The following is an 11,362-nucleotide window of genomic DNA, read 5'->3' as shown; positions in this document are numbered from 1 at the left end:
GCTATTTTCCCAGTTTGAGCCCCTGGGCTTATAGCATAAAGCTTTTCCAACTGGGGTTGTAGCTTAGCAACACTTCAAAATTTGTATTAAACAAACGGTGAATGTCTGGCAACATTATTTTATTCCAGGATCTTTATCGTTTTAAAAACGGATATATGTACGTAAAATAGTGATATTACGGTCACCACCCCGTAAAAGATAGTAATAAACTAAGGTAAAATTACGGTCGCCTGTATTTTACTGAAATACGGCAGAGAATAGTGTATATTTACGAACAATTCCCGGTTAAAATTACGGCATTTTTTAAGTGTAATATTAATAAGTATCCATATATGTACGTAAAATATTGATATTACGGTAACCACCCCGTAAAAGATAGTAATAAACTAAGGTAAAATTACGGTCGCCTGTATTTTACTGAAATACGGCAGAGAATAGTGTATATTTACGAACAATTCCCGGTTAAAATTACGGCATTTTTAAGTGTAATATTAATAAGTATCCATATATGTACGTAAAATATTGATATTACGGTCACCAACCCGTAAAAGATAGTAATAAACTAAGGTAAAATTACGGTCGCCTGTATTTTACTGAAATACGGTTGAGAACAGTATATTTTTACGCAGAATTTCCGATTAAAATTACGTTTTTTTTTTCTAACAGTGTAATAATAGTAGATATGAAATTCCACATTAAGACTCAACGTCGTACATATCTGCTTTCATCCCACTAACCATAGTTCTTTATATAAGCTTATACTCTATCTGTTTCTTTATCTCATTTCCTCACTGGGCTATTTTCCCTGTTGGAGCATTTAGACTAATAGCAGCTTGCTTTTCTAACTAATGTTGTAGCTTAGTAAGTAATAACAACAACAACAACAACAACAATAATAATAATAATAATAATATCGGTCTCATGTTGGGAAGATACTAACATTGGGTCGCCAAATGCCTTCTTGACCATCGGCGTCAATGACCTTCGACGTCAGGATGCCGGAAAACTTCAAATCAATCAATCAATCAATCTTCTTAAACATGGGCATTAAGGGTACGTTAGAGAAACAAAGACTTAAGGTTTTACGGGAATATAAATTAAGATACCAAGAAAATTCAGGAAATAAACCAGTGAGTTAATATGTGGATGAATTCATGATGAGGGGTAGATGGAGATGGTTTGGGAATGTTCTTCGAACAGCCATAGAGAGATTAGTTCTCCAACGTTCAGCTGTGCTCCACAACGCACTAGAAGAGTTGGAAGACCCAGGCTTACATGGCTGAGGACTGTGAAGCGTGAAGTATGAGATGACGAATGGAGAAGTATTCAATTAAAATCTCAAGATAGAGACGACTGGTGAAATCTAACCGAGGCCCTTTGCGTCAATAGGTGTTGGCGGAGATGAAGATGTGTAAATATAATGAGGATTATTCGCAAAAAAATTTAAATGTAAATATACACGAAATAATCTCTGAAGGTTTAAAATTTTCCAATAATTCATTTAGAAAACGGGTTTTGATTAAAAATGATTAAAGTGAAGGAAATAAACATAAGTAAAAAAATAAGTGAGTACTATTTGCACAACATTTGAAATGTAAATATACATTAAATAATCTCTCAAGGTTTTGTATTTTCCAGTAATTCATTTAGAAAATGGATTTTGATTAAAACAGATTATCACAGAAGCGTTCATGTCACTTGTTTGATATCGAACAAAGAATAATAAGAGTTAATGTGTACTCTGGACTTTCATTCTTTTGAAGTTCCTTTTTACGCAAGATACTTCCTTAATCGTTGATGTATTAAATTTTAAATATAGGTATCATCTATTATGCAATAATAATTCCCTAATGTATTGTATCAATCTGATGATGAAAACTATAATCTCAAAAAAATTTGAAAAAAAAAAAAAATCCGAGAGAGCTTAGACTTATACCTAACATTGATTTCATCTTTAGATAATGATTATCAAGACGAACTTTATTTGTTTTTATGAAATCTAGCTTTTGTGTGTATAAAAAGAGACGAACATTATATAGTCTTAACTTTATCTATAAGCGAAGAGTTATATTTAGAACAATCTATAATGAGTATCAAAATTAACTTTATTTATTATTATGATATTTAGCTTTTGTGTGTATAAAAAGAGACGAACATTATATAGTCCTAAATTTATTTATAAGCGAAGTGTTATATTTATCCATCAAATATACATTTCTGACAAATCGTCTTGAGTTGCTTTCTAAAAGAAGTATTAGATACCATACGTCACAGTTCGAATGTTAAATGAAGTGGACCTAATACTTTGACAGATTTTTATCGGCTGGCTAGTTCTCTTACTTAAGGGTACACTCGGGCGCACTATTCTATCTTATTTCTCTTCCTCTTGTTTTGTTAAAGTTTTTATTGTTTATTTAAGAAATATTTATTTAAATGCTGTTACTGCTCTTGAGATATTTTATTTTTCCATATTTCCTTTCCTCACAAGGATATTTTCCCTGTTGGGGCCCCTGGGCTTATAGCATCCTGCTTTTCCAACTAGGGTTGTAGCTTAGAAAGTAATAATAATAATAATAATAATAATAATAATAATAATAATAATAATAATAACAATAATAATAATAACAATAATAATAGCTTGTCTACCTCTAATTAATCAGATCTATCTATAACTCTCGCCAATGTCATTAAAGAATTTAAGATCTCACCGTAAACTGCTAGTTATTTTTAGTTTCATGCTTCTATCAGGCATAGAATTCCTCCAGAAAGCAAGACGGGGTTCAAGACACGCAATTATTGAAGAACAATTTTTTATTTTTTTTTTTTTTGTTACGCACGCTAACCAAATCTACTTTATACGTAATTAATTTGTACTTAATGTACATCCAAAACCTTGGAAAGTAATTTGTGAAGATTTGATATTTTTCTTATTTACCTGTAGATATATATATATATATATATATAATATATATATATATATATATATATATATATATATATATATATATATATATATATATATGTGTGTGTATATACATATATATGTAAATATATATATATATATATATATATATATATATACACACACACACACACACATATATATATATATTTATATATATATATATATATATATATATATATATATATATATATATATATATATATATGTGTGTGTGTATATACATATATATGTAAATATATATATATATATATATATATATATATATATATATATATATATATATATATATATATATATATATATACACACACACACACACACACATATATATATATATATATATATATATATATATATATATATATATATATATATTTATGTATATATATTTATATATATATATATATATATATATATATATATATATATATATATATATATATATATATATATATATGTATATATAAGAGAACTCAAACACTAATGTATAAAATTATATAACTTACTTGAATATGAAAAACACGTCTAAATGTGCAAAATTTATCATATATATATATATATATATATATATATATATATATATATATATATATATATATATATATATATATATATATATATATGTATATATATATACACACACTACTGTTCATATATATATATATATATATATATATATACATACATATATATATATATATATATATATATATAAGAACAGTAGCATAATATCTATCACCAAAAAGATCTTAACTATATGATTTCCAATTTCTCAAGTTAACGGAGGTATCTGACCGACTCGGTTATTGCAAAATCACGCGTGAAGACTTGTCACTATATCGACTCACTTACATTAAACATACATATATATACACACGAGTAAGAACATAGCATTCATCCCACAAAGATCTTAACTATGTTATTTCCGATTCCTTAATTTCACGGAGGTGACTGGCCCATGGCATGTATCATCACAGCAGTTGGGAGATATTGCTTACATCTAGCATTCATAGAACAATCATTCATGCATGAACGGTCCACGCACAATTGCATAATGGTGGGTCCCCTTAAATAACAATTGCTTAGGTGATGAGTAAGTATAGTGGTCACGAAGTTGATTTATTTGTAACAGGAGACATTTATTTGTTATTGATTCATTTAAGTTTTTAAGTTCATTATTGCAGTGTATTTTTATAACTAATATTTGTCTGTTTTTTGGTATAAAGGAAAAATTGTTGGGCATATAATATTTTGTTCATTTAATTTAATTTGATGATTTGATGAATAAATTTGGGAACTGATTCTCTTAAAAACGAACAAATGAGAGAGAGAGAGAGAGAGAGAGAGAGAGAGAGAGAGAGAGAGAGAGAGAGAGAGAGAGATTTGGAAGATCATCTTAAGAAGGAAGAAATGAAATATAGACTATATTTGAGGTTAAGTCTCTTAAAAGAGAGAGAGAGAGAGAGAGAGAGAGAGAGAGAGAGAGAGAGAGAGAGAGAGATTTGGAAGATCATCTTAAGAAGGAACAAATGAAATATACACTATATTTGAGGTTAAGTCTCTTAAATGAGAGAGAGAGAGAGAGAGAGAGAGAGAGAGAGAGAGAGAGAGAGAGAGAGAGAGAGATTGGATCTTCACTTCTCTATCTATATTTTTTTTATTACGGGGCGAAACATCTACAAGAAAACAATTTATAACAAAAAATAGTTGTAATATCTCAATTGAGATAAGAGAATCCAGACATTTGTATCACAGTGTATAGCTTATTTGAACACACACTCACACACTTTATAAATATATACATATATATATTATATATATATATATATATATATATATAGTATATATATATATATACAGTATATATATATATATATATATATATATATATATATATATATATATATATATATATATATATATATATATATATATAGCCAGACACCTGCCCTTTATCATATAGGGGAAATATGAATCAATGAAGAGCAGCTTGATACAAGAGATGCTTTCAGTTTGTGATCGGGATTCTGTGAATTTGATCGAACAGAGGTTTCCTCGAATTCATTGAATCACAGACTCCCTAAACCCACCCACCCCAACCCCCCAGCCCCCACCCCCCCACCCCCCCATCCCCGGCCCCCTCTCCGGCCAACCAGTTTTATTCAATACTTTCCTAGTCGGTGTACTATCCCTGAATATCTTCTATGAGGTTACCTTGTATTTAAATATATATAAAAACTCTGGTTTCATTCACATTACCCTTACAAGAAAATATTATGTAATTATTTATATATATGTACTGTATATATGTATATATGCATGTATGTATATATATATATATATTATATATATATGTATATATATATATATATGTATATATATATATAATGTATATATATATTTTTGCTCTGTCTCTGTATATACTCTGTATATATATATACATATATATATATATATGTATATATATATACATATATATATATATGTATATACTGTATATAAATATACACACACACATATATATATATATATATATATATATATAAATATATATATAAATAAATATATACATATTTATATATATATATATATGAATATATATATATATATATATATATATATATATATATATATCGTTTATGAACGTGTGTATATATATATATATATATATATATATATATATATATATATATATATATATATATATATATCTATATATATATATATATATATATATATATATATATATATATATATATCGTTTATGAACGTGTATATATATATATATATATATATATATATATATATATATATATATATATATATATCGTTTATGAACGTGTGTATATATATATATATATATATATATATATATATATATATATATATATATATATATATATATATATATATATATATAAACACGTGCATAAACACTATAACTTTAAAATTAATGAGAGAGTTAAACAAATGCTTCTAAAATAATGGGTAACTCAATATGGACGAAGAATAATTCCCCCCCCCCCCCCCCCCCCCCCCCCCCCGCCTTGCTCTTCACAATTTTGACCAAGTACTCATCTCCACATTAAGGTGAAAAGCACAAGGAACCAAACAGAGAGAAAAGGGCTTTAGAAGAGGGCTAAAATCTGGCGGAATCCCACATGGGCCCCTTCAACCACCCCGAAACTATCAGGGGCCCATTCACGCACCCCTTCAGCCAGCCCATAAACCTTTGTTGGTCAAGCTCAGGGGCAAACAGATTTCAGAGAACAAATACGAAAGAGAAAAACAGGAAAATGAAAATAAAAATCGTCATACATGATTATTTCATTCGTCTTCGCCATGTTTCAAGTTAGGATTAGAAATGAAACTATAAGAGAGATTACTCGAGTACCATATGTGGATGAGATCATGATGAAGAATAGATGGAGATGGTTTGGGCATGATCTTCGCACTCCCCAAGAGAGATTAGTTCACCAAACGTTTAACTGAGCTCCACAAGGCACTGGATGAGTTGGAAGACCCAGGCCTACATGGCTGAGGAGTATAAAGCGTAAAGTATGAGATGATGATTGGAGAAGTATTGAATTAAAAGCTCAAGACAGAGACGACTGGCGAAATCTAACCGAAGCCCTTTGCGTCAATAGGCGTACTAGGAGATGATGATGATGAAGATGAGATGATGATGAAGATGATGATGATGATGATGATGATGTTTCGAGTTGATTTTCTTTTTTCTTTTCGTTATAGCTTGAATCGGGAGTGGATAATGAATGGAGAAGTATTGAATTAAAAGCTCAAGACAGAGAAGACTGGCAAAATCTAACCGAGGCCCTTGCGTCAATAGGCGTACTAGGAGATGATGATGATGATAATGATGATGATGAAGATGATGATGATGGTGTTTCGAGTTATTTTCTTTTTTCTTTTCGTTATAGCTTGATTCGGGAGTGGATGTATAACTCGATTATGAAAATGATGCTAATGGTTAGTTATGAAGGTAAATACAATTAGCCGATTTCGGATCAAAGGAGCTCTTGACTTTGAGAACCTGAGAGAGGATTTTTCTTGATAATGAACGCGTCTCTCTCTCTCTCTCTCTCTCTCTCTCTCTCTCTCTCTCTCTCTCTCTCTCTCTCTCTCTCTCTCTCTCAATTGTTACACCATATCAAGTCTACACTATATGAAAATACGATAAATATTGAATTTTAATGTTTATCGGCAAATATATTTGTATTTCATCTTTTGGCGTATGCGTTAGTAATTGGATAAGGAATCCATATATAATAAAGAAACACTTGAATTTTTTTTTTGAGGGGGGGGGGGGAGAGGGACGGGTTAGGGACTCAACAAAATGTTAAATCGATTATATATAGAGGTATATCTATTAAAGATATGGAACACTTTTAAAAATTTGTATTAAAAAAAACGGTAAATGCCTAGCAACATTTATTCCATGATTTTTACCGTTTTAAAAACGAATACATCGACGTAAAGGAGTGATATTACGGTCACCAACCAGTAAAAGATAATAACAAAATAAGGTAGAATTACGGTCGCCTATATTTCACTGAAATATGGCTAAGAACCATATATTTTTTACGGGAATTTTAGATTAAAATTATGGTTTTTCTAACACTGAACTCCACCATGTCAATAAGTGATGGACTCAGATCTATATTTTTGGTAAATCATCAGATGAAATTTAGTCTTCGGAATTAATTATTAGATAAAGAAGTTTGATAGCAAGATGGTTAGAAGGAAATAAAGTAGGAGTTGATAGGGCCGAGAGAGGATGCTGCAAAAACTATTTAGCATTGCCAAAATCGCATTGAGATGCACTGACAGTGTATTTGTTTTTTAAAAACTGGGTCCTGTTGTCAGGGGGATAGGCTACGCTTTTTTTTTTTTTTTTTTTTTTTTTTTTTTGTACGAAATGACTGGTTGAAGGATGATTATGTACGAAGGGGCAGACAAAATTAAAATTATCTATGAAAATTATCTTACACAATCCTTCAAGGTTTTGAAGGTCACCCACGAATGGCAGAGGCAAGGGACAGTGACATTACCCTAGCAAGCAGGACAATGCCCTAATGACTCACCATTTATCATATGATTAGCGCCTAAGCCCCTTCTCCACCAAAGCTAGGACCAAGGAGGGCCAGGTAATGGCTGCTGATGACTCTGCAGGTAGACATATAGGCTCTCCTAAACGCAACATCCTTAACTAACAAGGAAGTTGAGGTTGCAGGCACAAGGAAAATTAGACGTGTTTAGTGATTAAAATAGAACTAAAACATCGTCAGGGTACACTCGGATACACAATTCTATTTAATTTCTCTTCCTATTGTTTGTTTTAAAGTTTTTTTATAGTTTATATAGGAAATATTTATTTTAATGTTGTCACTATGCCTAGAATATTTCATTCTTCCTTGTTTCCTTTCCTCACTGGGCTATTTTCCCTGTTGGGGCCCCTGGGCATATAGCATCTTGCTTTTCCAACTAGAGTTGTAGCTTAGAAAGTAATGATAATAATAATAAAAAAAAAGAAAAATATCTGCGATGAAGTAGATCAGCTGCAGTGAAACCAAGAAATTAGATACACCACAAATACTCACAGTGAATAGACAGTCTGGTAATCTTCTTGGAAGAGCCAACGTCATTAGACACCTCGCAAGTTATATCTTCCATGTTGCTCGATCTGGTCACACCGGAGACGATTAGTTGGGTAGAGTTGTTCTCTTCCACCTGTTTCCCGCTGCGGTACCATCTGTTGTGGGGAGAGAGACAGACCAGGGTTAATTATGGAAGTTTAGCTGCTGTTACTACATAATTATTATTAGGCATCTGAGAAGGAGTTGTTTGAATGGAGAAGTATTGATTTAAAAGTTCAAGACAGAGACGACTGGCGACATTTAACCGAGGCCCTTTGCGGCAATGGGCGTAGGAGATGAAGGAGTTGTTTGAATGGCGTAGATGAAGGAGTTGTTTGAATGGTGAAGATGAAGGAGTTGTTTGAATGGCGTAGGAGATGAAGGAGTTGTTTGAATGGAAAAGTATTGATTTAAAAGCTCAAGATAGAGACGACTGGTGAAATCTAACCGAGACCTTTGCGTCAATTTAGGTGTAAGAGAGGAAGGAGTTGTTTGAATGGAAAAGTATTGATTTAAAAGCTCAAGATAGAGACGACTGGTGAAATCTAACTGAGGCCCTTTGCGTCAATGGGCGTAGGAAATGAAGGAGTTGTTTGAATGGAGTAGGATTGATTTAAAAGCTCAAGGTAGAGACGACTGGCGAAATCTACCTGAGGCCCTTTGCATCAATAGGCGTAGGAGATGAAGGAGTTGTTTGAATGGAGATAGAGATAACTAGCGAAATCTAACTGAGGCTCATTTTGCGTCAATAGGCGTAGGAGATGATGATGATAATGATGATAATGATGATGATGATGATAATGAGTTGTTGTTACCCTTGTGGTAGATGGATAAGGTTGGTCATTTTGCTAATTATACATAATTCGTATTTCGTAATGGTCTATTTTGAGGGGTCTAAGTTGTCATTTTAATTTGAAAAGTGTATATTAAACGCTCTTTGAAGTTCATGATTTATAAAGAAATATTATTAATAAAAAAGTGCTGGAACTCAACTTCACATTAGTTGACATTTCTAAATTTGTATACAATAGTATATTTTATTTATAAGATGTATAACAACATTCTAATGTTCTACCCATTCACCAATTCGATAGTACTATCCAAGAAAAAATAATAAAACTATTGAAAAAATAAATGTCAAACAGATCATCGATTTTTCGAACTGCTAGAAAATCTTATTTTTGCCTTAATTTACAGTATATCAGATTTGTCAAATTCAGTTTTGAAATCATAACAGTATTTTGTATTATACATATGTGAAGTCTGAAATTACATAGCATCGCCAATAACAATATTTTGCATCCGGTACAGATGAAGTAAGAAATTACATAGCATCGTCAATAACAATACTTTGCATCTGATACAGATGAAGTTTGAATTACATAGCATCGTCAATAACAATACTTTGCATTTGGTACAGATGAAGTCTGAAATTACATAGCATCGTCAATAACAATACTTTGCATTTGGTACAGATGAAGTCTGAAATTACATAGCATCGTCAATAACAATACTTTGCATTTGGTACAGATGAAGTCTGAAATTACATAGCATCGTCAATAACAATACTTTGCATTTGGTACAGATGAAGTCTGAAATTACATAGCATCGTCAATAACAATACTTTGCATTTGGTACAGATGAAGTCTGAAATTACATAGCATCGTCAATAACAATACTTTGCATTTGGTACAGATGAAGTCTGAAATTACATAGCATCGTCAATAACAATACTTTGCATTTGGTACAGATGAAGTCTGAAATTACATAGCATCGTCAATAACAATACTTTGCATTTGGTACAGATGAAGTCTGAAATTACATAGCATCGTCAATAACAATACTTTGCATTTGGTACAGATGAAGTCTGAAATTACATAGCATCGTCAATAACAATACTTTGCATTTGGTACAGATGAAGTCTGAAATTACATAGCATCGTCAATAACAATACTTTGCATTTGGTACAGATGAAGTCTGAAATTACATAGCATCGTCAATAACAATACTTTGCATTTGGTACAGATGAAGTCTGAAATTACATAGCATCGTCAATAACAATACTTTGCATTTGGTACAGATGAAGTCTGAAATTACATAGCATCGTCAATAACAATACTTTGCATTTGGTACAGATGAAGTCTGAAATTACATAGCATCGTCAATAACAATACTTTGCATTTGGTACCGATGAAGTCTGAAATTACATAGCATCGTCAATAACAATACTTTGCATTTGGTACCGATGAAGTCTGAAATTACATAGCATCGTCAATAACAATATTTTGCATTTGGTACAGAATAAGTCTGAAATTACATAGCATCGTCAATAACAATACTTTGCATCCGGTACAGAATAAGTCTGAAATTACATAGCATCGTCAATAACAATACTTTGCATTTGGTACAGATGAAGTCTGAATTACAGAGCATCGTCAATAACAATACTTTGCATTTGGTACAGATGAAGTCTGAAATTACATAGCATCGTCAATAACAATACTTTGCATTTGGTACAGATGAAGTCTGAAATTACATAGCATCGTCAATAACAATACTTTGCATTTGGTACAGATGAAGTCTGAAATTACATAGCATCGTCAATAACAATACTTTGCATTTGGTACAGATGAAGTCTGAAATTACATAGCATCGTCAATAACAATATTTTGCATTTGGTACAGATGAAGTCTGAAATTACATAGCATCGTCAATAACAATACTTTGCATCCGGTACAGAATA

At 31.1% G+C, this 11,362-nt stretch overlaps 1 pseudogene; it reads right to left on the bottom strand.

Annotated features, from left to right (window-relative positions):
* Positions 1-11,362, bottom strand: part of LOC137627686 (irregular chiasm C-roughest protein-like) — a 56,907-nt pseudogene that overhangs the window by 30,968 nt on the left and 14,577 nt on the right.

This window comes from Palaemon carinicauda, chromosome 35 (genome assembly GCF_036898095.1).
Source record: "Palaemon carinicauda isolate YSFRI2023 chromosome 35, ASM3689809v2, whole genome shotgun sequence".
Lineage (NCBI taxonomy): Eukaryota > Metazoa > Arthropoda > Malacostraca > Decapoda > Palaemonidae > Palaemon > Palaemon carinicauda.
The sequence above is the reverse complement of the archived record's forward strand: the minus strand, read 5'-3'. Positions and strand labels throughout refer to the sequence as shown.